Source organism: Gymnoscopelus microlampas (genome assembly GCF_963454915.1).
Source record: "Gymnoscopelus microlampas genome assembly, chromosome: 11".
Lineage (NCBI taxonomy): Eukaryota > Metazoa > Chordata > Actinopteri > Myctophiformes > Myctophidae > Gymnoscopelus > Gymnoscopelus microlampas.
Window position 1 is genome coordinate 51,722,199 of NC_139948.1, and position 26,955 is coordinate 51,749,153.

Genomic DNA, 26,955 nt, shown 5'->3' on the forward strand with positions numbered 1-26,955 from the left:
ACTGGCCAATCACAGTGCGTCTTTTCCGGGACTTGTCAGTGCAATGGTTCTCAACCAGTGGTCCGGGGACCACCAGTGGTCCTTGAGGGTGTTCCAGGTGGTCCCCAGCTAAATGATGGAGAGTTGATAACCAAATGGACCCTTATAGATCTTTAAATCTTGAGTATAACATTTCACACTCTCAAGAGTCAAATTGTTAAACATCTGCATTACTTACTATACAGGTACACAATTAGAGAACGTAAAGAATTGTTATTTTGACAGCATCTTATCGAACGATAACAACATATTGTAAGTTTTGGGTGTGAGAGACGAAATGCTCATCAACCGGTTTTCCGTGGCTCAAATGCCGAATAAATAATGGACCTTGATATGAAAAAGGTTGAAAACCACTGTTCTAATGCATTTATGTCCATTGAAGCAGATGGTCCCTCCACATTTAAAATCATAACAACTCCCTGAATTTTCAACCTATTTTCAAGCGGTTAAGTTTGTCACAAATGTGAGACATGGAGTTATGGATCCAGTAGGCGTAGGCCTATATTTGGTTACATCTAAATTGCATATTTTCATACCAAAATACTTTCAAGTAACAGTAATAGTCACAACATATTTTTGTCTCCATTCACTGACAGACTACATGAAATATGCTGGCCACATTGCAGAATTGCCTTTATCCAACATCCTTAATGTTAGCTATTCAGGTCAGAACAGAGCTATCAACTTTGAAAGACCATGTCTCATAGGAACCTGTTTAAACTGCAGTAAAAGATGATTTATTATTGCACAAATCCAGAGTGTGGAGTTTGCCAAGTTCCAACTAACTGGATGCTGCGCAGCTGCTGCCTTTTAAAGGGTTACAAAAAGACCCGCCCCCACCTGGCTCTGATTGGCCTACCAAACAACCCCTTCTGTGACACACACGGAAGCTTCAGGGAAGCTTTCCTACGCTAAAATGGCGCCCGAGATACCAATGCCTCAGAGCCGAAGGAGGCATCTACCTTTATATGTCTATGGTGCCTGATACCGAATGGCTCCCTGTACCGGCAGGACAAATCTGGGTGGGGAAGTGAATGACCACCACTTGTCCCTCCCCCAAACTGGCAACCCACTTGAGCTGCAGAGACACGGAGACCCCTGTTACTGAACAAACACTCTATGCTGTGGTTCACAAACTTTTAGCTTGAGACCCAAAAGAGAAATTTGATGTCTCCCCCCGGTCACCCAAACTAGTGAAAATAGCAGATTTCACTTGCTTAATCTGTATCCTGACTGAGTTATCTATCCTGATTGGATCAAATTGGTATCCCAACCTGAAAATGCATTTTCAGTTTAATAAAGAGCTGGAGAGACATGGAAACACATGTTACTGAACAAACACTCTATAGCAGGGGTTTTCAACTGGTGGTCCGTGGACCACTGGTGGTCTGTGGAGGTATTGCATGTGGTCCCTGATCATGCATTCAGTAATGTAGGAATGTGAAGAACTTCACAGTCCCTTGTTAATTTCTAGATGACTTGTCAGGCAGAATTACCTAAACCTACAGGAAAAGCTAAATGTATTTTACCTTTTATAACTACGTATCTCTGTGACAGTAGTATTTTCATGCTGGCGTACCTGAAGAATATGTACAGGGCAAGGTTCGAGCCAGAAAATGACATGATACATGAAACTTCACTATAGCCGAGAAGAGATAGACGTGGACATGGTCATGAGAAACAGTTCACTCAATGACCTGTTGACCTAAGCGCGTCGATGTAGTTGACAGCAGTTACTGGGAAGTAGGAGGTCAAGAACCTCCACAGAAAAGGGAGAAGGGGGGGGAGGGTAAGTGTATCGGATTGCCTTAATTATCATTACTAGACCATACCCAGTGAAGGGCGCAGACGAAAGTACTTGCAAACTTGGGGTTAATGCACGTCCTGTCACGCGGTTTCTCCCCCGTACGCGTCCCGTCGTGGCGGCCCCCCCCCCCTCCCCCTCCCCCCCGTCGCTCCCGTCGCGGCACCCCCCGGCCCGCTGTCACCCCTCCCCACGGGCGGATATATACACGAATCCACGGCGCGCTGCCCTGCGCGCCGCCATTGCTACGGTCTTGCGTCCGCGTAGCGTTCAGACCGCAGCAATGACTGCGCGCAGGGCAGCGCGCCGTGGATTCGTGTATATATATATATATATCAGCACGGAGAATGGCGTAGGCATGTTAGTCGCCCGCCCCGGGTCCGTCTGGTGTGTTTACTTTCCACAGAAAGAATTGTACTGAGAGAGTGGGCGGGGTCTTGGTGTTGCCATGTCGGCGTACTGTAAGCGCTGTAGGGGCAATGTTGGTGGTATAGAGTTCGTTTGGTTTGGCCTCGTTTTCATAGACCTTGCTGCTTGTTTCTCTCACGAAACCTGGCAACGACGCATGCACAGTTTGATCGAGAGTCCCCCCAACCACCGCCGTGAGGTTACTAGAATTATAGTAGGATTAGGAAATGTCCCCATGTAATAGGGTGTGTCTGCTCACTCATACATAAGTCAGGGCGTCCTTGACAAAGAGAGCTTGCTCTCTATGGGCTTCCCTGAATAAATAAAGGAAAAAGAAAGAAAGAAGTATCGTCGCTTGTTTTTCAGGAAAAATAAAAAACTGATCCAAAACAAAACTGTATGATATTTCTTAATCATTTCACCTAAAATGTTTATAACAAATTATGACTATTAAAATAAAATAACACTTTCTGTCAGTTATGTAACATAAGAGATTTAAATAGGTTTAAATAGGATTAAATCTGATTTAGGATTAAATAAATGTAAAACATATTTTTTTAAATTGCCTAAATCAGTAAATAATATTTCCTAAGTCACAAAACCATGTGACTTAGGCCAAAAAAAAATCCTATTTTGGGGAGATAATCTCCCCAGATCACACTGGGGAGATTATTATTAATAATATTATTATTAATATTATTATTTGTATTGTTATTATTACTATTATTATTATTACTATTATTACCCTTATTATTATTATTATTATTATCATGAATAGTAGTAGTAGTAGTAGTAGTAGTAGTAGTAGTAGTAGTAGTAATATTAGTAGTAGTAGTAGTAGTAGGTTAGTATTGGTGGTACAGTAGGGGTAGCAATTTAGACCAGGGATTCTTGTATTGATCACATGAAATTAAATGCACCATTGCAACAAAAACATTGAAATATGTTTTTGATTATGTAGGACATGGTGGTAACAGGATGTTTAGGAGTAATGCAGATTAGGTATTATATACACAGTTCGCATACTCAAATCCAGGTGGGCACTAGGGACATCTGGGCACCTCGATGTAATTGTTTCCCTCAAAATGTAAAAAGTAATGTAAAGTATACATAATGTATACATGCACGGTACATCATTATCAGACTTAATTGTATCCTTAAAGATGGAGTGCCATGATATTTTTCAACCCTAAAACCTGATCATAAGGTATTATTATTATTATGTAAGGATTTTTTTTCAAAAAAAAAAAAGTGTACAGAAATAGTTTAAAAAAAATGTTTATGTGGACACGCCTCCAGTTCATTAAGTATGCCTGGTTCTCACCTTAGCACCTCCTCCACCACCTTAGCACCACCCACCTGTCCTAGTCCCTCCTCCTCCTCATGCCCACACCTGTTGTGTTATGATAATGAGGGGGAGGGTATGTTTTTTGGGGGCTCTGTGATGTCACTAAAGGGCTGTTTCTCTATTGGCACGTTTGACCCTAAAGTTTTCAGCCTCCAGGAAAAAAACTCCAAATAGTCAGAGACGACATGAAACACCATAAAACCACCAGCGGGGGCCTTAATGAAGTTCTATCAACCTCATAGACACATGAAAAACAGAAAAAGTGCAAAAACATGGCACTAGCTCTTTAAACTTTTCGTTTATGCCCCAAAATATACTATACTATAATATGTAATGCACAATCTAGGTAAAGCGCTTTGGATAAAAGCGCTATATAAATGCTCCAGTTACCATTATACCTGATACCATTTATCATTGAGGGTCAAGAGATAGAACAAATTGTCAGCAACAAATACCTTGGTTCATTAATCAATAACAATCTCACTTTTCATGGTTTGTAGGAGAGGTCTGTAACAACTTTTCTGCCTAAGTAAAGTTTCATGTTTACAGGTCCCTGATGACAAATTGAGTCTGTGTAGGATTTGTAAGTTTCCCTAAACTGTTGACATGGCAGTCTAAATATCATATACCAGAATGCACTGGTTAAAATTAAGTGAGAGAGAGAGAGAGAGAGAGAGAGAGAGAGAGAGAGAGAGAGAGAGAGAGAGAGAGAGAGAGAGAGAGAGAGAGAGGGGTTGAATTAAACTGACGCCAGCTCACACTTGTAGAGTAAGGTTTGCCATGAAGGAGGTGATGTGGTAAGAAGCACAGCAGTTTGCCTTCCTCCTTGTCAACATCAGGCATGGATATCAACAAAATGGGTCAGGTTGTTGCTTAGCTACAGTATATCAGAAGAACGTTAAACAGCAAACTCTGCATGGTGTGTGGTGTGTTGCAACTACTAGTTCTTAGTTTTTAGACTCCTTTTTTCAAAACACTTTGTGAAAACATTGAATGACTTTGCCGTTACAATAGAACAACTTATTATTACAGCCTTCACTGACTATGTACAAGTTCCTATTATGCCATCCTCATATAGCGTATCCCGCACCGTTGGCTTGATCGCAGCTAAACTGTGCACACACACTCCCTGGATGCCAATTCAGAACCTCTGCCCAAAATGTTTTACATGGGCCTGTTATAGCGCCACCAGGAGGCCCATTTGTGCAAAACATATTTTTTGACAGTATTCCTACAGATTTTATCCAAACATCACGCAAAACAGTACACAGTATCTCTATAGTCATGTGATCAACACAGATCTGTCTGATTTTCCATATTCCGTCCTGATTGGTTAAGGTTGGCTTCCAAAGTTTGCAGGATTTGTCCATTTTGAACTAAATGCCTCAAATCATGAACGCAGCTTGCGATTTCCGTGAAATTTCACAAGCACATTCCCACTAGGCCGAGGAAGAAATGCCACTTGAACATTTTCAAATCAGCCTCATGGTGGCGCTATAAAAGGCTGATTTGCGTTTTTAACTATAACTGCACCAATCTGCGTGCACTTATACTCCCTAGAGGCCAAGGGAAAACATCTGCCCTGCATTTTTCACATTAGCCTTTTATAGCGCCACAAGGAGGCCGACTTATGTAAAAGATTAAGCCTTCACATTTTATCCAAATTTCACGCAAATCGGTACACATGATCTCTATAGTCATGTGATCAAGATGGATCTGTTTAATTTTTCATATTCCAACCTGATTATCAAATTCAGAACATTGCTGGCCCACAATAACCTACCTGACCTGTGCTCCGAGGAGCACTTTTTCTAGTTTTCTATATTTTAGCTAACTAGCCAAAGTTCTGATTGCATGCAGACTAATGTTTGCATGCAATCATGTTAATAATTTACACATTCATAATAGTATGATCTATTTCTCATGTCCATGCTTGTAATAGGTCCAATACATAATCTCCATTGGAGATTATCTCCCCAGAGTAGGGTAGCTTGCTGCTAGTGCCATGATGTGCTTCAGCCAGCATCCTCCTTATAAAAGCAACACACTCCCTGTGTTAATGAGTAGGCTAACTATCATATTTATGGGTTGTGTAGTTGTGTATGTTAGTGAATACTGTAATCTAACTATCATATTTATGGGTTGTGTAGTTGTGTATGTTAGTGAATACTGTAATCTAACTATCATATTTATGGGTTGTGTAGTTGTGTATGGGTTGTGTCATTTATTGTACTCAGGGCTCCACAACATGGAGGGATGTGTTTCAGTAAAAATGGTGGTATAAGGGCTTGTGTGTTTGTATGTGCCTCGATGGGGTGGGCGGTAGAGAATCTGCTGTGGTGAGCCGGTCTGGCCCAAAATATCCAGGGCCAGATTTTTGTCAATTTTTTTGTAGCAGCATTCATTCTGATAATGACAGGATGACCAGGCAAACCTGGCTTCGACCAGGCAAATGTTTCCAAATGGACTGAACCAAACCCTATCCATGAGATCCAAAGTAGACTAGGTAATTTTTTTGCAACCAATAGACCATGTACTGTATTATCCAAGTAGCCTACATAATGAAGCTGACCAAAGTTTCTCAGCTGCATTTAAAATACATTGTCGTTATTATATTAAGCCTTTAAATGTCTTAATGGCTTTCTATAAGTAAAAATGTGCACAGTTGTGGCTGTTTTGTAGCCTGGTAAACCCCCCCTCCGAAAATGTCATTTGTATTTGATTTCAGTGAATCTGAATCTGTTTTTTAGCTGTTTTGTGGGTGTTTCCTTAATCTTATACTAGTAGGCTATATCCACTATCTTAGTCGGTTAAACCAGTGAAATTGCTGCATACATCCATATCAGGGGCCCTTTTGATACAAAAACACACGGCAAAAAACGTCAAGCTACGCCCCTGTCAAGGCGGATCTGTTAGATTTTTCATATTCCATCCTGCTTGGCTAAGATTGACATCTCAAGTTTGCAGGAGTGGCCCGTTTTGAACAAAATGCCGCAAATCATGAACGCAGCATCCAATTGCGGTGAAACTTTGCACACACATTTGCACTACGTTGAGGAACAAATGCCACCCTTTCAACATTGCCCTATTATAGCGCCACCAAGAGGCCGTTTTTGCCAAAAAAAAAATCTTTATATTAGGCCTACTCCAACAAATGTTGTCCAAGCAATGTTGTCCAAATCGCTATAGATTATCTCTTTAATCAAGTGATCAAGATCCGATCCGTGCAATGTTTCACATTCCAGCCTGACCCACTAGGAGTTGCACCGCCACCAGGCGGACGATTTTTGTAAATTTTGTATTCTCCTACAGATTTTGTCCAAACATCACGCAAATCATGATCTCTATAGTCTAGGCATGTGATCAAGACAGATCTGTCCGATTTTTCATATTCCCTAATTGACTTAGACTGGCTTCCAAAGTTGTGCAGGTGTGGTCCGTTTTTAACAAAATGCCTCAAATCATGAACACAACATCCGATTGCCGTGACACTTTGCAGACACATTCCCATTAGGCCAAGGAAGAAATTCCACCCTACATTTTCAAATCGGCCTCATGGTGGCGCTATAACAGGCAGATTTACGTTTTGGCCTTTAACTCTTAAAGTCGTAGGTCATACAATACAAATAAGCCACACCCATTTAAACGTGACAAGTTTTTGTAAAACATACTTTTTGCTATACTCCTACTAATTTTGTCCAAACCTCAACAAATTGGTAGGCTACCTCTGTAGTCATGTGATGGAGATGTATCTGTCAGATTTTTTCGATTCCATTCCGATTGACTACGGTTGGCTTTCAAAATTTGCAGGAGGGGCCCATTTTGCACAAAAATGCCACAAATCATGAACGCAGCTCCTGATTGCTGTGAAATTTGGACACACACTCATAGTAGGCCAAGGAAGAACCACTCCAAATCTTTCACATTGGTGTGGCGCTACAACAGCCCACTTAACGTTTGGCCAATAACTCTTGAAAAACACACTTTTTGCTACTACTCCTACAGATTTTTCAGATCACATCCCAAGTGGGTATCACCAAAGTTGAAAAGTGTCCAAAGTGTTCCTCTGGGTAGGCGACCTGGCCTGGCGAACTTTTCTAGTTTTTTATTTATTTACTACACAGTGTAAACCTGTGTAAATGTTTAAAATGGGTCAATTTGAGAATAAAATGACATAAAAACAAATGTATTTTATGTATTTGAAAAACAGAAAATACCAGATCTGAAAGTATCTTGATACAAATTACATCTCATCTTTTCCGTTCCAACCACATACAAAGTAAAAATACCAAAAAGTATTTCAAATACGTATTTCAAATAGATGTATTTCAAATACTGCCCATCTCTGACCAAGCATTATAACTATATAGTTTACCACTGTGTTTATCTTACCTTGTCTTTATAGTTGTGGTGCTGACTTTGTAATCCACTTGAGTTAGAACGATTTAACTGTATCCTTAGTTATCGTTATAGTGAATTATGACATAAAACCACAATAAAGAACTCAAGACCATAGAAAGAAACAGCAGATCAAAGCATATACTGCACAAACACTATAAAGCATATCAAAGCACACAATCTGTTTGTGGAGGACAAAAAAACACTGAACTTTGATCATCTGTCAGACAGCAACACAGTTGGATAAAACATGTCCTTTCTTGCCAAATTCAGGCAATTGACTTTTAAACGTCTTGCTTCACTGCTGTCCTTTAATCACTGATATTAACAGTTTGACGTAGGAGAGTCAATAAAATTAACAATTACTTGATTACAGTATTCCATAATAACTTTATTGTGACCTTGCATGTTAACATGGACTTTAAGCACCTCACTGAGGCGCTGGAGAGACTGATAATTCATACACAGTTTGTATTTATTTATTCATTCAGTCATTCATTCAGTATTGATTTATTATCAGTGCTAAATATCTCTATATTCCAATATTCCGGTAATCATTGCCGTAGCTTGTTTATTTCAGTCATTTTCAGTCTGAATTATGTATTAATGAATTAATCAATAGACAGGATGGGTTGGCCAATCGGGGGGCTCTTGACCCCCCTTTACAATCACCAGTTGGTAACAGGGAAAGACGTTCTAAATGCCCGGGCGCACAGCGCTGGCTTCCATGAGGACAAGACTTCCTGACAGTGCAGGGAAGCAGCCAGCAGTCACAGACAGGATGAATGGCACAGAGATGAAGAACCGGGATGGTCCAACCATTTTCTAGCCTTCCTGTGTTTTTATTTTATTTGGTTAATTATAGTTCAAATCAGTGTTGAAGTGTACATGTGACAGAGAGGCCGGTGTTTATGAAAACACAGAACAATATATTATATTACAATATATTTCACTCAAATTGGCCTTTTTTTCTGGTCACCAAAACCTATGTGCCCCCCGGAACACTTGGCACCAAAGCCTACTCGGCCAAACGTTTGACTTCTTGGGGGTATCGACACTGGGGGAGGGAAGATGATTTAAGATTCTGTCCCTATCAGGACGTAACTCAAACACCACTTAGTCTGCTAAAACACAGCCGAGCACCACCGAGCGAGCCCAACGGCGGTGCCTCTCATGGCTAAAGTCCGCTTGATCTTTCTTGCCAACTTCAGGTCATTGATTGTAGGGGTGTGCCGATACACTAATTTCACGAAACGATACGATACGATATTTGGCTCACAACTTCGATACGATTTCGATACGATACGATACGCACTTTTTTTATTATGAAAATATATGGAGGAGAAAAAAAGAAAATGCAAACAAATAATTCTGTTTTTGCATTATTCAGACATGCAAACTTGTAGCTTTTCAGCTACAATAGCCGTTTTGAAACCAAATAGTATGACACCTGACCCGAAAAAAAAACATGTTGTCACTCTTTTCACTTCGGGGCCGTTTGCATGCCTGATTATTATGATTGTAAAAAAAAAAAAAAAAAAAAAAAAGATTTTTTTTTTTTTTTCAAAAACGATATTTTTTTTTTCCAAAACGATACATATCGTCGCGAAAACGTATCGCGATATATCGCGGGACGATATATCGGCACACCCCTAATTGATTGTAATAAAAGTCTTGCTTCGCTGCTGTATGACTGCTGATAGTCACAGTTTGACGTAGGACAGTCAATAAAGTGAACAATTACTTGATTACAGTATTCCATGATAAGTTTGTTGTGACCTTGCATGTTAAGATGAACTTTTACCTCACTGAGGTGCTGGACAGACTGACAATTCATTCACAGTTTTTGTTTATTTATTTATATATTTATGTTTTTTCATTCAATCATTTTTGTATGATGGGATATAGGTTATTAGTATATGGTTATTCATTATTCATTGTTTATAAAAGTCTACTTGAGGTGAAAACTTGATTTTTCTTTTCACTTTGTTGTCTTTTTCTTTTTTTTTCTCAAGTTGACCGCTCTACCTGAGCCACTGCCACCTCATTGTAAATATTAAATCTGAATTAAATTTGAATTGTTATATTTAATGCATGCTGTGACTGTTGATATTTAGAAGGAGAAGATAAACATCATCAGCATTATGTTGTAATGTCTGTACATGGTCTTATTGCTCTGTTCTAATTGAGTGTACAGTATGTGTAAGTAACCACATATTCAAACTATTTAACATGGAGGAATACATTTGACCAGTCAGTCAACTATCTGAAGAACTGATACAACAGATTACATTAACAGGGAAATACGTTCTAAATGCCCGGGCACACAGTGCTGGCTTCTATGAGGTCAAGACAACCTGACAGTGCAGACCAGGGCAGCAGCCAGAGGCCACAGACAGGATGAATGGCACAGAGATGAAGGCACGGGAGGTCCAACCAGGGTCCTACGACACATTTGCTGGTTACCCTGTGCTTTATTTGGTTCATTATGGTTCAAATCAGTGTTGATGTGTACAGTCTGTGTGACAGACATGTGCAGTGCAGTTTTTTTTTAATGAAAATACTGAACAAATCACATCCCGTATTGGTTCAAAACGGAACATGAGATTTAAGTGGCAAGTAAAGGACTATTCCGTATTTTATGGGACTCATTTAATTGAGACTCTTTGTGTAACTTAGTCCTGCACCGACCGCCTTTTACATGATAAGAATCCCCCAACATCTGCCTAGAGTGCTTTTTCTGCAAGGGGGGGGGGGGGGGGGGGGGTCCACAGAAACAGACTTCAACATAACTAAGAAAGTACCAAGTCAAGTTCAAGAAGAGCTTGTTTATAAGTCAGACTCTTAACGAGTCTCCCTGACGTAGAAGACCAACTTTATAGTTATAGTTATAGTGTTCGATAAATTATGACATTAAACCACAATAAAGAACTCAAGACCATAAAAAGAAACAGCAGATCAAAGCATATACTGCACAAACACTATAAAGCATATCAAAGCACACAATCTGTTTGTGGAGGACAAAAAAACACTTTGATCATCTGTCAGACAGCATCACAGTTGGATAAAAGATGTTCTTTCTTGCCAACTTCAGGTGGTTGACTTTTAAACGTCTTGCTTTACTGCTGTCCTATATTCACTGATATTCACAGTTTACGGAACAGTATTCCATAATAAGTTTATTGTGACCTTGCATGTTAACATGGACTTTAACATGTGCAGTGCAGAATGGTGTTTACGAAAATACTGAACAAATCGCGTTCTTATATTTCACTCACATTGGCCTTTTTTCTGGTCACCAAAACCTACGTGCCCCCCGGAACACTTGGCACCAAAGCCTACTCGGCCAAACGTTTGACGTCTCAGGGGTATCGACACTGGGGGGAGGGAAGATGATTTAAGATTCTGTCCCTATCGGGACTTAACTCAAACACAGCTGAGTCTGCTGAAACACAGCCAAGCACCGCTGAGCGAGCCCAACGGCGGTGCCTCTCATGGCTAAAGTCTGCTTGGTCTTCTTTGCCAACTTCAGGTCATTGATTGTAATAAAAGTCTTGCTTCACTGCTGTATGACTGCTGATATTCACAGTATGACGTAGGACAGTCAATAAAGTGAACAATTACTTGATTACAGTATTGCATGATAAGTTTGTTGTTACCTTGCACATTAACATGAACTTTCACCTCACTGAGGTGCTGGACAGACTGACAATTCATACACAGTTTTTGTTCACTTATTTATATATTTATGTTTTTTCATCCTATCATCTTTATGATGGGATATAGCTTATTAGTATATGGTTATTAATTATTCATTTTTTATAAAAGTCTCCCTGAGTTGTAGAAAGTTGTAAGTACATGGGGTGAAAACTTGATTTCTCTTTTCTTTTTGTTGTCTTTTTTCCCCCAAGTTATTTGTTCTACCTCCTGAGCCACTGCCACCTCATTGTAAATATTAAATCACATTTGAATTGTTATATTTAATGTATGCTGTGACTGTTGATGTTTAGAAGGGGACAGGAATGTTTAACTGGTAGAATAAACCTCATCAGCATTATGTTGTAATGTCTGTACATTGTCTTATTGCTTTATAAGTACATTTTACCAGTCAGTCAACTATCTGTGTCTTTGTTGTTTGTTATTGACTGGTAAGAACTGATACAACAGACTACATTATGTAGATCATTTAATTTACAGCACAAAAACAAGATGCATTCTAGACAAAATACAAGTTAAGAGAAACATGGCAATGTGGAGGTATATGGAATATTGGTTCATACATAAATATATATTTCAAATGTATTCAACCAGATATTTATTAGTTAGTTAGTTAGTTAGTTAGTTAGTTAGTTAGTTAGTTAGTTAGTTAGTTAGTTAGTTAGTTAGTTAGTTAAAGTAAGTGTTAAATACCTCTATATTATCATAGCAATCATGGGTTGATCAGTAATATGTACCATCTGTACTTTGTATTTTACATTCAGACAATACAACGGTCAATAGTGTCCTCTGCTGGTTGAACAGTAACACAGACGTTTCAGTTTTAAGATTAAATACAAGTGTGGAATAATAATAATGCTTCCATGGGTTCCAAGAAACCAGCTGTGTGATGAATCATTACCATAAAACATGTGATTTGGGTAAACAAAATAAATAATAAATAATAATATAACATTAGTAGTTGTTTTGGAATCTCTCGAGGAGTAAGGCTCTTTGAGCAAAGATAACAGACCAGTCTGCATGCTCACTACTGTACAGCACAAAGTACATTTTACAACATTAGTTCTAGGTCTAATCTGGCAAACTATAGCAAGCGAGCGAGGGAGTGAGAGCAGTTGGCTGCGGCACCTCCATTCAGTTTCAGGCTGACGTGATTTGATTATGAATGATTATTACTTTAGTTCCTCCACTACACCATCAGTCTGTACTCAGACTGTAGTTCCTCCACTACACCATCAGTCTCTACTCAGACTTTAGTTCCTCCTCTACACCATCAGTCTCTACTCAGACTTAAGTTCAGAGCATCTGAAACACCAATCAGACGACAATGGCAGTGCACACAACCAGGACCAACTATTAATGGGCCTACATAAAATAAAAATAAATTACAGAAATTATTACAGAAATAGAAAACAAAAAATGGCGCTAAATTGTATTCGGTTCGATTGTGAAATCCCAATTATAGCCTACTACCACAATAAGACCATACTCAATGTGATTAATATAATTCAAAATTGTCGGATTAGCTTTATTGCTTCACTTAAATATTGAATTAGTCCCCTGACTAGACTGTTCCTACATAATATGGCTCACTCCTGTGTGCTTGGTGTGTTCAGTCGGATGTCCCATGTGTACAGTTTGTAATAGTTTTTTTTTACAATGGAAATGTAATGAATGTGTTTTGGGGCTTTTAACTGTTTCCAATAAAGTAAACTACGGCTACGGGGAAATAAATTAATCCATACTGTAGTCATGTGACTGGAGAGTTAACTGCTGCACAACAGCAACTGTTCATTTACTTTGGGGTCCTTGAGGGGGTTCCAGGGGTCCCCAGCTAAATGATGGATAGCTAGGAACCTAATGGACCTTTATGGGTCTGTAAAACTCAGAGAGTGAACAAATGACGGGTCCACCTTAACGGGTCCATTTGGTTTCATTTGTACACTCTCAGAGTTATATTAACATTGAATTTACAAAATAAATTGGGGTCCCAGAGATAGAAATGCCATTAAATGGGGGTCCGTAGCCTCTAATGCATGTCAAACTGGGGGTCCTTGAAATTAAAATGGTTGAGAATCACTGCTAGAGCCGTAAAAATCTCTCTCTCATGGGGGTCCCTGGCATGCATATCTTTTCAAATGGGGGTCCGCGGGGCTAATAAGTGTCAATTTGGGGGTCCTCGACATGTAAAGGTTTGAAAACCACCGTTTTAATCATGACACCACATGCAAATAAAATATTTCTAACACATTTTGATTGTCCACCCATCTATCTCCCAGACCCCCTCCCCAGTCAGTGTGACCTCAGAGGCACACTGCCCATGTGACAGAGACGCCCATATATGGAGATCTCAGTATCTGTTAGTTCTTGTCTCTTTTATGCCCATATATGGAGATACCTGATGTCATCAGCATATGCCCATATATGGGCATACTGATATGCCTATATATGGAGATCTCTGTATCTGCCAGCCCTTGTCTCTTTTATGCCCATATATGGAGATATCTGATGTCATCAGTATATGCCCATATATGGGCATACTGATATGCCTATATATGGAGATCTCTGTATCTGTCAGCCCTTGTCCCTTTTATGCCCATATATGGTGATATCTGTATCTGTCAGTTCCTTTTATGCTCATATATGGAGAGTCCCTTGTATGCCCATATGGGGAGCTCTGTATCTGTCAGTCCTTAAATAGTTCATTATAGTGTTTGTGTTTGTTTTGTGTGTACTGTCCTCACAAACAACGGCAGCGGTGGCAGCGGTGGCCTAGTGGTTAGAGGGGCGGCCTTGATACCGGAAGGTCCCTAGTTCGATTCCCCAATTCATCACATCAATCATGAATCACCGCTGAATAGCCCTTGAGCAAGGCTTCCATGCAGGGTCCGACTGGAAACAAGCTTCGTGCTTAGTCCGACACCCTGGGTAAACAACAAACTTTGCTTTGCAGCATTAGTCTCAATAATACATGTTTAAGTCATGGGCGGAGCTTATGGATCTAAATAACAGTGTCCTCATAATGTAGGATTTTGTATTTTCTGTTCTGTTTATTCAAAATCTGAAGTGAGATTTGTGCTGTGTGGCTCAAACTGGATATTGTTGGTACCCCCCCCCCCCCCCCCCCCCCCATGTAGCCCAGTGGTTCTCAAACTTTTTCATGTCAAGGACCCCCAAATTGACACTTATTAGCCCGCGGACCACCATTTGAAGAGATATGCCAGGGACCCCCATAAGAGAAGATTTTTACGGCTCTAGCAGTGATTCTCAATCATTGTAATTTAAGGACCCCCCCAGTTTGACATGCGTCAGGGCTATGGCTCCCATATGACATTTCTATCTCTGGGACCCCAATTCATATTGTAAAAACAATGTTAATTTAACTCTGAGAGTGTACAAATGGAACCAAATGGACCCGTTAGGGTCCATTTGGTTCCATTTGTACTCTCTCAGAGTTACAGACCGGATAAGGGTCCATTTGGTTCCTATAAATCATTTAGCTGGAGACCCCCTGGTATCCCCTCAAGTACCCCTGGGGGTCCCCGGACCCCACTTTGAGAACCAATGATGTAGCCAAGTTTCTTCTTTTGCCCTCGTTTTTATAGACCTGGTTGCTTGTTTCTCTCCCACAATCTGGCAACGCTAGTAGTAGCGTTGTGTTTCAGCCTTTCAGCCCGTATCGCGAGAGAGTCGAGCCGACAGAACAACAACAAAGCATCTTGATTGTGTGTTATAACGTTACATGATAAGTTTGCACTGCAGTGCACAACCCTGCTGTGTGTAACCTGTGACTTAACTTTGTTTTCACGACAGTCTGTGTAAAGAGAGTCAATCTGCACATTTCTACACGGGCTTCGTTCAGAGACTGTTGTGTTGTCTCTAACGCTAATGCTAAGCTAGCTTCCAGTCTAGAGTCAGTACATTACACGTGAGCAGAACGTTGAACAAGTTGAACTTCCCCAGTTGGACGTTTTGAGGGATGCTCTGCTGTTTTACACCTGAAGACACAAAGAGGACAATCCAGATAGTTAGTTCTTCTGGCCTATGGGATGAACAGACAGTGAGTGGAGTGTGGACTGAGATACCTTGTGGCCCAATTCCAAACTCCACCCTAAGCCCTCAAGCCCTGCACCCTCATTAGCTTAAGGTAAGTCAGCTGGTAAGTGCCTGAGTGTGGGAGGGTTTAAGGGTTCCAAAAGGGTACAAAAGCAATGGAACAGCCCTTTGTGACGTCCCACGTTACCTTGACGACAGATGACAACGTTGCCGTGACAACCAAAGATTCGACTGACACTTGCCTCCCTGTTTGAAACTTCGAATTTCTCTAAATATTATAAACTTTTATATTATAAAATATTATAAAAAAGAGACATTGTATCATGAGTGAAACAGCTATCGATACAGTCAATATAGGTAAATTATATGATAGCCTTAGGAGTAACTTTATATTTCTGGGACACGTTGCTATTTTGCACAACAACTTAGTACAACGAAGTATAAAATAGGGTTGATTAAAGTGTTTAATCAATTTATTTGATAATAAAAAATCCATTACAATTTTTCCTTTAGAAATAAAATAAATAATAAATAAAAATAATCCCTCAAAAACCTGCTTTTTGAAGGTTCTCAAACGTTCAACTGAACTTCTTTTTATTTTTTTTATTCCATTCTCCTCACTAATGAACCCTGGCCTGATGCCATGACATGAACCCCCCCCCCCCCCCCGCCCTCCGCCCCCCGCCCCCCCGCTACTGAGACCGGTGGTAAAAAGACATATTAATTCTGCATTTATTTCTCGACCAGCGACGTCGCAGAAGAAAGGCCTCTTTCCCTTTTAAATCCGGGCACCGTGGGTATCGGCGTCCTCTGGTAACTCCCACTACGCAATGTATTGTGGGCAATTTCTTTGCCAAAGTCTCCAAAGGTTCTGACTTACGGAAAGGGTGCAGAAAGGGGCGTTCCCGAGCCCTCGCTGACTTCAGGCTGACTTTCCGATTTCATTTGGAACAACCCTCAAGCCCTTACGGAGCTCACATGAACGCGCACCCAAGTCAATGAGTCAGTGAGGGGGTGGTTTGGAATTGGGCCCTTGTTAACCTGCTACAATACCTGCTCTGTGACTGTTGGGAGGATCCAGGAACATTAATGTACAACACTAGCCTTAGATCAGTGGTTCTCAAACTTTTTCATGTCAAGGACCCCCCAAATTGACACTTATTAGCCCGCGGACCCCCATTTGAAAAGTTAAGCCAGGAACCCCAATAAGAGAAGGTTTTTATGGCTCTCTAGCAGTGATTCTCAACCATTTTAATTTCAAGGACCCCCAGTTTAACATGTATTAGGCTACGGGCCCCCATTTAATGGCATTTATACCTCTGGGACCCCAATTCATATTGTAAAATCAATGTTAATTTAACTCTGAGAGTGTACACATGTACACTCTCAGAGTTACAGAACCATAAGGGTCCATTTGGTTCCTGTCCATTTAGCTGGGGACCTCCTGGAACCCCCTCAAGTACCCCTGGGGGTCCCTGGACCCCACTTTGAGAACCAATGCCTTAGATCAACACTATCGTAGATGTATTTTATCGAGTCTGACTTTTACTGTCGTATCTACGAGAGTCTTAGCTCCACCCCCCTAGTTTGCCGTGGAATATCACCAGTAAAGCCCGTTTTTCTCCAAACATGTACAAATGCAAAATATAAGGTGTTTGCCCGCTTGCCCCAAATGTTAACTAGGTGTCCGATGTGTTTGTGTAATGTATTAGTCCATATTTTGCAATAAAGAAGTGTTTTAATGCCGTCTGTGGCCGATTCTGTCGGAAGTTGCCAATGGTCGGTAGTGACGGGGCGCATCTGGTGAAAGCCGGAATTACACTCAATGTTTTGATTGATTGATTGATTGATGTACTTTATTTAGTAAGACATGAGAACAGTACATGGCAGTACATAACAGTACATGGAAGTACAAATTCGCAATACAAGGTCTACTAAACTGGATAGCTCAGTTAAGCACGTAGCTTGTTTAAGATGAGATCCCCATGCACACAAATCATGTTGACATATAAGAGACAGACAGATATACACACTACTATACAGAATGTCATACAATCAGTTTACAGGTTACTGGTATGAAGTATGAAGGGTGAAAAATATGTACAAAAAAGAAAGAGAGGGGGGGGGGGGTAGGTTAGGTTAGGACATGGGGTAGGTTAGGACTTGGACAGGGGCCATTTTTGAATTGCAGCCTCCTGAAGGTGTATCTTTAGGGCATTTTTGAAAGTAAGTAGGGTTTTACACTCCTTTACTCCTTTTGGTAGGGCATTCCACATTTTAGATGAATAGCATGAGAAAGAGTTCATTCCCTTTGTTGTGCCAAATCTGGGTTGAACATGGTTTGTGGAGCTGCCTCTGGTGTTATGATCATGGACTTGATTAACATTTTGGAAGTATTTTGACAAATACAGGGGGATCCCAATGTTGTGGTGTATCTTAAAGACCAGGCCCATAGCAAGTTGCTGTACTCTGTCCTCAACCCTAAGCCATCCAAGCCTAGCAAAATGGGCATGGGTTAGATGGGTTTTGAAATTGAGGCCAAGAAGTAGCCTTACAAGTTTGTTTTGGGATGTTTGGAGCCTTGTTTTTTTTAGGTAAACATGACGTAAACGAGGCTGGAAAAATGGCATTCGACCACAGACGGGATTAAAAACCCTTTAAAACCCTTCTTTATTGAACAATATGGACTAATACATTGCACAAATACTCCGGCCACGTAGTTAAATTTTGGGGCAAGAGGGTAAGCACCTTATATTTAGCATTTGGTCATCTCGGTTTTGGCCTGTAAAAGTCATAACCGAACCCCCCCCCCTTTTTTTTTTCTCGAACGTTTTACTGTACATATTTATTTTTATTGTTCAATTGTAAGCTGTTTATATGATGTTCTGCATAGTAGTATATACCTGTCTGTCATTTAATGTCATGAATTGAGTACACAAGGACCCACATTTGAAACAAGCCATTGTGCTTTACGTTTTTTTTATCCTATTTAGTTGACCATGTATATATATTTGGACTGTACTTTTCATGTGCTTTTTATCTGCAAACTTCTAAATAAAGTATTCAATCAGCCAAAAGCTTACAACGTACACAACTTAAGGGCTGCGTGTTTGCGCGCGATCCCTGAATGCTATATAGAGTCTGGAACTAGGAAACTGGCACTTCCGTTCACGAAAATATATTTTAAAATATCTTTACATTTTATTTTTTAAATTAGATGTTCTGCTAAGCATCAAGCTAAATATACTTAGATGATTTAGATTTTTATTAGGATATATTTGCGTGACTGTGAAGACGAAACGGAAGTGGGGAGGAGGCTTCATATCCGGTTTCCAAAACCGACACGGTGGAAACTACAGTTATTTGCAAAGTTTGCAATGTTTGAACGTCACTCGTCATTAATTTTAACTAAACGCGGGTGAAGCGAAGGTGCCCCCGCATAAAGAGTGCACCGCGGGCGCACATGGACGAAATTCGCGAACCATTCGCACCTCGCTTACAAAAGCATGTCAATAGCGCGAATTAACATAGGAATGACCGACCTGGCTGGATGCATTATTCTGCCTACACATACGTCATGTCCTAGTATATGAGTGTTTTTGAGTGTTTTCACTCGCCTTGGAAAAATCATAGAATATCATTCTTCACAGCGATGGACACGCCCATCACTGTAAAAGACGTAGGGGGGTCTCGTACGCTCGGAGACAAAGATTGCGGGTTTTCTTGAAGTTTGTTTTGGAACATTTTCGAAAATGTGCCCAAAATTGGGATGCCAGTTGAACGTTGTTTTTTTCATCTTCACTGTTTGACTGTTTAATTTATTTCAATTATAATATAGCTCTAGTTGTAATAACAACTGTGTGTGTGTGTGTGTGTGTGTGTGTGTGTGTGTGTGTGTGTGTGTGTGTGTGTGTGTGTGTGTGTGTGTGTAAAGCAGATGTCTACAAGTGATGACCATCTATCCAGTCACAGCATGTTGCCTCAGCACCACATGCATTCCTACGACTCAGCAGCCCTGAGTCCAGACCATCCAATGGCTCCTCCCACCTTCACCTGTGAGGACAACAACCACACCGATACAGGCAGTGAGTCTCTCAGACACACACACACACACACACACACACACACACACACACACACACACACACACACACACACACACACACACACACACACACACACACACACACACAGGGAGTGTGTGCCCAAATTGGTACACTGTATCTCTGTAGTCATGTGAACAAGATGTGTCGGTCAGATTTTTCAGATTCGATTCTGATTGACTGTGATTGGTTTTCATAGTTTGCGGGAGGGGCCCGTTTTGCACCAATCGATCGGCGGGAAACTTTGCTCACACTCCGAGTAGAATCTCCAGTTGATCTGTAACTGAGCTTGTAGATTTGTTATTTTCACTGCTCAAAACCAAAGTATAAATTGGGCTTCACAGAGGGCACACAGCCTAACTGAAATGTACAGTTATAATTGGGGTCAATGGACCAATAGTACCTTTAAACCCATGAATTTAATCTAATCAAATTATTGTGAATAAATGATGTGTTTTCCATATTTCTCAATTTGTCCAGCCTTGGACAAACAAAATGTGTTGGCTGTGTCTTCTCTTATCTCAGTAAGGGTGCTCTTGACCACTCTTTAAAAGATATATTTCCAAAGAAAAGAGAGAAAATAAGAACTTCCCAGATCCCAGAGAAGAACACAATAACAGAAAATGCTCGTTAAAACAAAAATAAGAATCTGTTCTTATATCGCTTCCTTTTTCTACATTTGCTTGATGTTTTGTGTAAAAGCACATTGAATTGCCTTGTTGTTCAATGTGCCATACAAATAAAATGGCCTTGCCTTGCAAGAGGCCAATTGAGTTGCTCTCTGCTGACGTTGGCTCCTCTCTCCTCGTTTTAGATCTCCTATTCCTTCCTGATGTGTGTAAAGAGGAGTCTTCCCCTGAACACCAGGAGAGCAGCCCTAGTCTGGTCCAGGTGAAACTAGAACCTCCACAGATTAAAGAGGAACAGGAGGAGAGTAGTTCCAGTATGGTCCAGGTGGAACTAGAACCTCCACAGATTAAAGAGGAACAGGAGGAGAGTAGTTCCAGTCTGGTCCAGGTGGAACTAGAACCTCCACAGATTAAAGAGGAACAGGAGGAAAGTAGTTCCAGTCTGGTCCAGGTGAAACTAGAACTTCCACAGATTAAAGAGGAACAGGAGGAGAGTAGTTCCAGTCTGGTCCAGGTGGAACTAGAACCTCCACAGATTAAAGAGGAACAGGAGGAGAGTAGTTCCAGTCCGGTTCAGGTGAAAATAGAACCTCCACAGATTAAGGAGGAACAGTCAGAAGTACTTCTAAGACCAGAGGAGGCTGCAGGGTCATCGTTGACATTTCTAGCAGTGAAAAGTGCAGATAATGATGACAACAGAGAGACAGAGCCTCTAGCAAGCACCTCAACTGAACACATGAAAACACAAGCTGATGTAGAGGACTGTGGAACATCACAACCAACTAGTGAGGAGCAGCTCATGTCTTCACACTGTTCTGGATTTGATACTGATGACAGTGATGACTGGGAGACCAGGGATGAGTCAGTTTTAAACACACTGAAATCATACAAGACACAACATGTGGAAGGACAAAACATGTCTTTTAGCAAGCTGTCCCAGAACCTGGAATCATTTAAACAAAAGCCATCTATGAGGAGTCAAACGGGCAAGACAAGCTTTAGTTGTACAGAGTGTGGAAAAGTCTGTGGTCGCAAGAGCGTTTTGAAAGAACACATGAGGATTCATACAGGCGAAAAGCCATTTGCTTGTACAGTTTGTAACAAAAGCTTTAACACAAATCATAATCTGAAAACACACATGAGGATTCATACAGGTGAAAAGCCCTTTGCTTGTACAGTTTGTAACAAAAGCTTTAATACAAATCATAATCTGAAAACACACATGAGGATTCACACAGGCGAAAAGCCCTTTGCTTGTAAAGTTTGTAACAAAAGCTTTAACGAAAATAAAGATGTGAAAATACACATGAGGATTCATACAGGCGAAAAGCCCTTTCCTTGTACAGTTTGTAACAAAAGCTTTAACGAAAATAAAGATGTGAAAATACACATGAGGATTCATACAGGTGAAAAGCCCTTTGCTTGTACAGTTTGTAACAAAAGCTTTAAAGAAAATAAAGATCTGAAAACACACATGAAGATTCATACAGGCGAAAAGCCTTTTGCTTGTACAGTTTGTAACTCAAGCTTTTACAGAAATCAAGATCTGAAAAAACACATGAGGATTCATACAGGCGAAAAGCCCTTTGCTTGTACAGTTTGTAACCTAAGCTTTAACAGAAATCATAATCTGAAAACCCACATGAGGATTCATACAGGCGAAAAGCCCTTTGCTTGTACAGTTTGTAACAAAAGCTATAAGCAAAGTCAATATCTGAAAAGACACATGAGGATTCATACAGGTGAGAAGCCCTTTGCTTGTACAGTGTGTAACAAAAGCTTTAGCCAAAATGAAGTTCTGAAAAAACACAAGAGGATCCATAGAGCCGAAAAGCCCTAATTGGTACCAAGCAAAATTAACCATACATGGTAGATTTTGTTCAACACTGACGTTTTATACATAAAAATGATTCGTAGCCATTGTGTATTCTGAGGAAGAAAAATGAAATGCATACTTTAGCAGTAGACTTGTAGACGTTGTCCAGAACCTGGTGTATTGTCCTTAACATGACTTATGGTGTCACATCTCTAGGGACACAGTCTTTGTCCCAAATGATGCTCACAAGAATGCTAGTGTCTTCCTTCATCTCAGTTTTTTGTAAACAAAAACCATGAAGTGAGATAACAATAAAATGATTTTGAGTGTTCAAAGATCTGGCTGTAACTGTACCTAACCCTAACTCATGACACGTTCTTTGCCTTATGATGTTTTTTCTGGCCACAGCACCGTAACCGTTTTCTCTTAATTTCTGTCTTATTTTATTTTAGCTCTTTTCTTACCCCGAAAAGTAGTGGAGTAAAAGTCAGCCTCTGAACAAACCGATCCAGAGATGACAGTATAGGACGTCTGTGAGAGACAGCTGGTGCTGGTGGATGCTTCAGTCTCCAGATGCTCTCTGGAGCCAGAGGCAGATTTACCAATTATGCCTTAAGATTTTCGATCTGCTATTTTATTATGCACATGCAAACGAATATCCCTGCGCGGACAATGAAGATATTATTATTAAGCTTTCCCCTTATTATGGATGCTGGGGTTTAATTTGTTAAGGTTACATTGTTATAATACATGTATTGTTATAATACATGTATTGTTATAATACATGTATTATCATTATCACACACACACACCAGCTTACTCCTGAGTCCACATTCATAATTATATATAAAATACGTTATTTGACCATTAATTTTTAATCACATTTTTGATGCGATCATCTCAAGATGTGAGGGGTTTTGTAGACAATAATGTACTTTGTAATTTGTACTTGTGAAATAAAAGCATGTAGGCCTACATTTCAATACTTTACTTATTTTTAAAAGCAAGTACTCCAGTACTTTAAATCAAGTACAGATTTGACAGAGCAACTTTCACTTGTAGCTGAGTAATATTTGACCAGGAGTTTCTATACTTTGACTCGAACACTGGAGTTGAGTACTTCCTCCATTGCCTATAGAGAACGGGTTTAGGACGGAGACTCCCCCAGGGTGACGTAGTTCCGGTCGCCATCTTTGTATGCCTCACTCACTGTGACAACAGTTATAAATAAGGAAGCACTGTGTCAATAATATGATTACACCCTCAAGTGTAATATTGTGATTATAGTTACCATCAAAATAAAACATATAAAAATGTATTCGTATTGTGGGACATTTCTCTATCAAAATAACAACCTTTCTGCGAGTGTTATCTCTATCCTGGGGTCGTCTGACAGACAGTCAAGAGTCCCTGTTATACTCAGAAAAGTTGTCTAGCGTGGCTCACGGTGGCTAAGACTGGACACATACAGTAGATAGAAACAACTTATGTTAGCTCAATCTCATTGTATTTACGATATTCGATAGAAATACAAAAACAATTTAATGCCAGATTTAAATACTACGGCCGCAAACTTCCCTTGTAAACTGCACTGCAAGACTCCGTCTGATCAATACATCAGATGTTTATATTTTCATTGTGTACTGTCATGCTCGTTTGAGCACAGGTAGAGAGCCTATATGTGTTTGGGAATGTTGTTGAAGGTTGTGTTATATTGTCCGTTTTGTTTAGTTTTGTGTCTTCTGCTCTGTTTGTGATCATGTACGTCTTGTATTTTAAAATGAAAAAAGCGAATACAAATATAATACATATAAAATATTTAAAAAAAACGTCACTAAGCCTGTTCCCTATCGGCCACATACATTACAAATACAAATTTCCCCTTGAGCCTCTTGAACTTCTTGCCTTATGATGAACTACTTTGTACTGTTGTATTTTGTATCTTTGAACTACTAATATACAGTATATAAGCCAGTTGATAAGTAGGACCTAGTAACATGTTTATTGTCTATTGTTGTGAATTATTATACATATAAACGTCATATAATTGTAAAAAACATTTTTCATTGATGTAGGATGACATCGTTGAAAATTATAGCCTGGTTTTGTTCTTCCCAAAATAACATGGCTTGTATTGTGGAGGATATCTGTGATGATGTTATTAACCATTTTGGTAGTTTTATTGTCTCCGCCAGGCCGAAAGGCATGGCGAGAGAGTATGTTTTACCCCCTGTCCGTCCGTCCGTGTGTCCGTGTGTCCGTCCGTCATTCGATCTGTCTGTGTACAGCTAATCTCCGGCACCGTTGGCTTGCTCGCAGCCAAACTGTGCACACACAGTCCCTGGATACCAGAGCAGAACCTCTGCCCCAAATTTTTCACAGGGGCCTGTTATAGCGCCACCAGGAGGCCGATTTGTGCAAAACACATTTTTTGACAGTACTCCTACAGATTTTGTCCAAAAATCCCACAAATCGGTACACAGTATCTCTACAGTCATTAAACGAAACGGGTCTTTCAGATTTCTCATATTCCATCCTGATTGGCTAAAAATGTCTTCCAAAGTTTGCAGGAGTGCTCCGTTTTGAACAAAATGCCTCAAATCATGAACACAGCATGCACTTTCCGAGAAATTTTGCAAGCACATTCCCATTAGGCCGAGGAAGAACTACCATTTGAACATTTTTAAATCAGCCTCATGGTGGCGCTATAACAGGCCGATTCGTGTTTTTACCTATAATTGCACCGATCTGTGTAAAACTTTGTATGCACACTCCCTATAGGTCAAGGAAAAACCTTTGCCCTGCATTTTTCACATCTGCCTTTTATAGCGCCACCAGGAGGCCGACTTGTGTAAAACACATTTTTTTATACTACTCCTTCCAATTGTATCCAAATTTCACGCAAATCGGTACACATGATCTCTATAGTCATGTGATCACGACGGATGTGTTTGATTTTTCATACTCCATACTGATTGGCTAAGATTGACATCTAAAGTTTGCATTATTGGCTTGTTTTGAACAAAATTCTGCAAATCATGAACGCACCGTCCAATTGCGCTCAAACTTTGCACGCACATTCACACTATGTTGAGGAACAAATGCCACCCTTTTAACATTGCCCTGTTATAGCGCCACCAACAGGTATAATTCAGCAAAACACATGTTTTTGACAAAATGCCTCAAATCATGAATGCAGTGTCCGATTGTCGTGCAAGGCCTAAGAAGAAATGGCACCCTTTTCACGTTGGCCTACTATAGCGCCACCAGGAGGCCACAGTAGCCTACCTGACCTGGCGGAGACCTGTGCTCCGAGGAGCACTTTTTCTAGTTGTGTAATGTTATTAGATATTTTCTAACAGCAATACAATATAACAGAATAATAATAATGATTCAGAATGCTGTAGGGATGGGACGATAACCCAGTTAAATTGTCCTCCGTCATACCCTGGGATCGATTCACCTTTGCCGAGCTGCATATCCGCTACCACTTACCGGTAATTAACCCTCTAGAATTGATAAAACGCACCTGTAAAGAACGTACTTGATACATAATTTTTTTCACTATCTAAATCTCTTTGCCAAAAATAGCCGATCTACAAGCTCCCAATGTGTCGCAGTTGTGAGCTTGTATACTGCAGCTGGGATATACTATCAAACATAACCGATCTACAAGCTCACAACGCGTTGCGTTGACGTGTGTGCGTGTGTGTGTGTGTGTGTGTCTGGTACTCCAAAATGGAAATGCTCAGTTAAGTCTTCTGTCTTCTATATCACTTATGTCTTTCCAGTGGTTGGCGCAGGCTAGTGCAGCGGCATTTGGTTCGGCCAGTTCAACTCCAGTACATTGTGGAGCGTAGCTACAGCTCATGATGTGGACCATGGTTTGTGGTTCACCGCACACACATGCATCAGAAGATGTTAATCTCAGTTAGGTAAAATGTATTCCCAGTGCCCACTCTGTTCTGGTGCCCACTCCTTCTGGTTACTCTTCTGATATGGTGCTTCATCAATTTATTGTGTTATGTTAAGTGGACACTAGATGTCACTAGATACCAATGTATGAATACAAAGTGCTGATGTTGATGTCTTGCTGTGAGCAATGCATGAACTTGACATTAACTAAGTTATGAGGCACCATATTTTGTATGTAAGTGTCTACCCTGCTGCTGTATTCTATGACTCTGAGGAAGGTCGTAAGACCGAAGCGTCAGTCTATTTTGTTACTTGCACCGCACTAAATAAAAAGGCCTAAATTGTCTGTGTTGCTCCAGCGTTCCTCTCTTCTGCTACTATTACATCCCTACTCTTGTGACGCACCGGACTGGCCGTTTAAGGCTGAGGCGCAACGGTAGAATCCCTTTGTGCACCATATTTTGTTGTTTGATTTTAAAGTTTTCCAATTCAACATAACTAAAGAACACTTTTGAAACTATAGGCTTCACAAAACATCCTGGTTTGAGTGAATTGTTCATTCAATCTCTTTCGTGCAGCCGACTGTCTGTCTTCTCAACCCCCTTTTTTCCATGTCAATTTCACATGATACAAATAAAAATACCTTTAAACAAAACATGTATAAAAATCAACAACATTTTGGACAGTATTAAACTATACGGTTAAAAACAACTATTTGGGGG

The 26,955-nt window shown here is 40.3% G+C and overlaps 1 protein-coding gene across 1 annotated transcript in view; it reads left to right on the forward strand.

Annotated features, from left to right (window-relative positions):
• The window catches only part of LOC311054858 (interferon-induced protein 44-like), a gene marked incomplete at its 5' end in the record, with an annotated part of 203,507 nt that overhangs the window by 63,920 nt on the left and 112,632 nt on the right, over positions 1-26,955 (forward strand). The window lies entirely within an intron of this gene.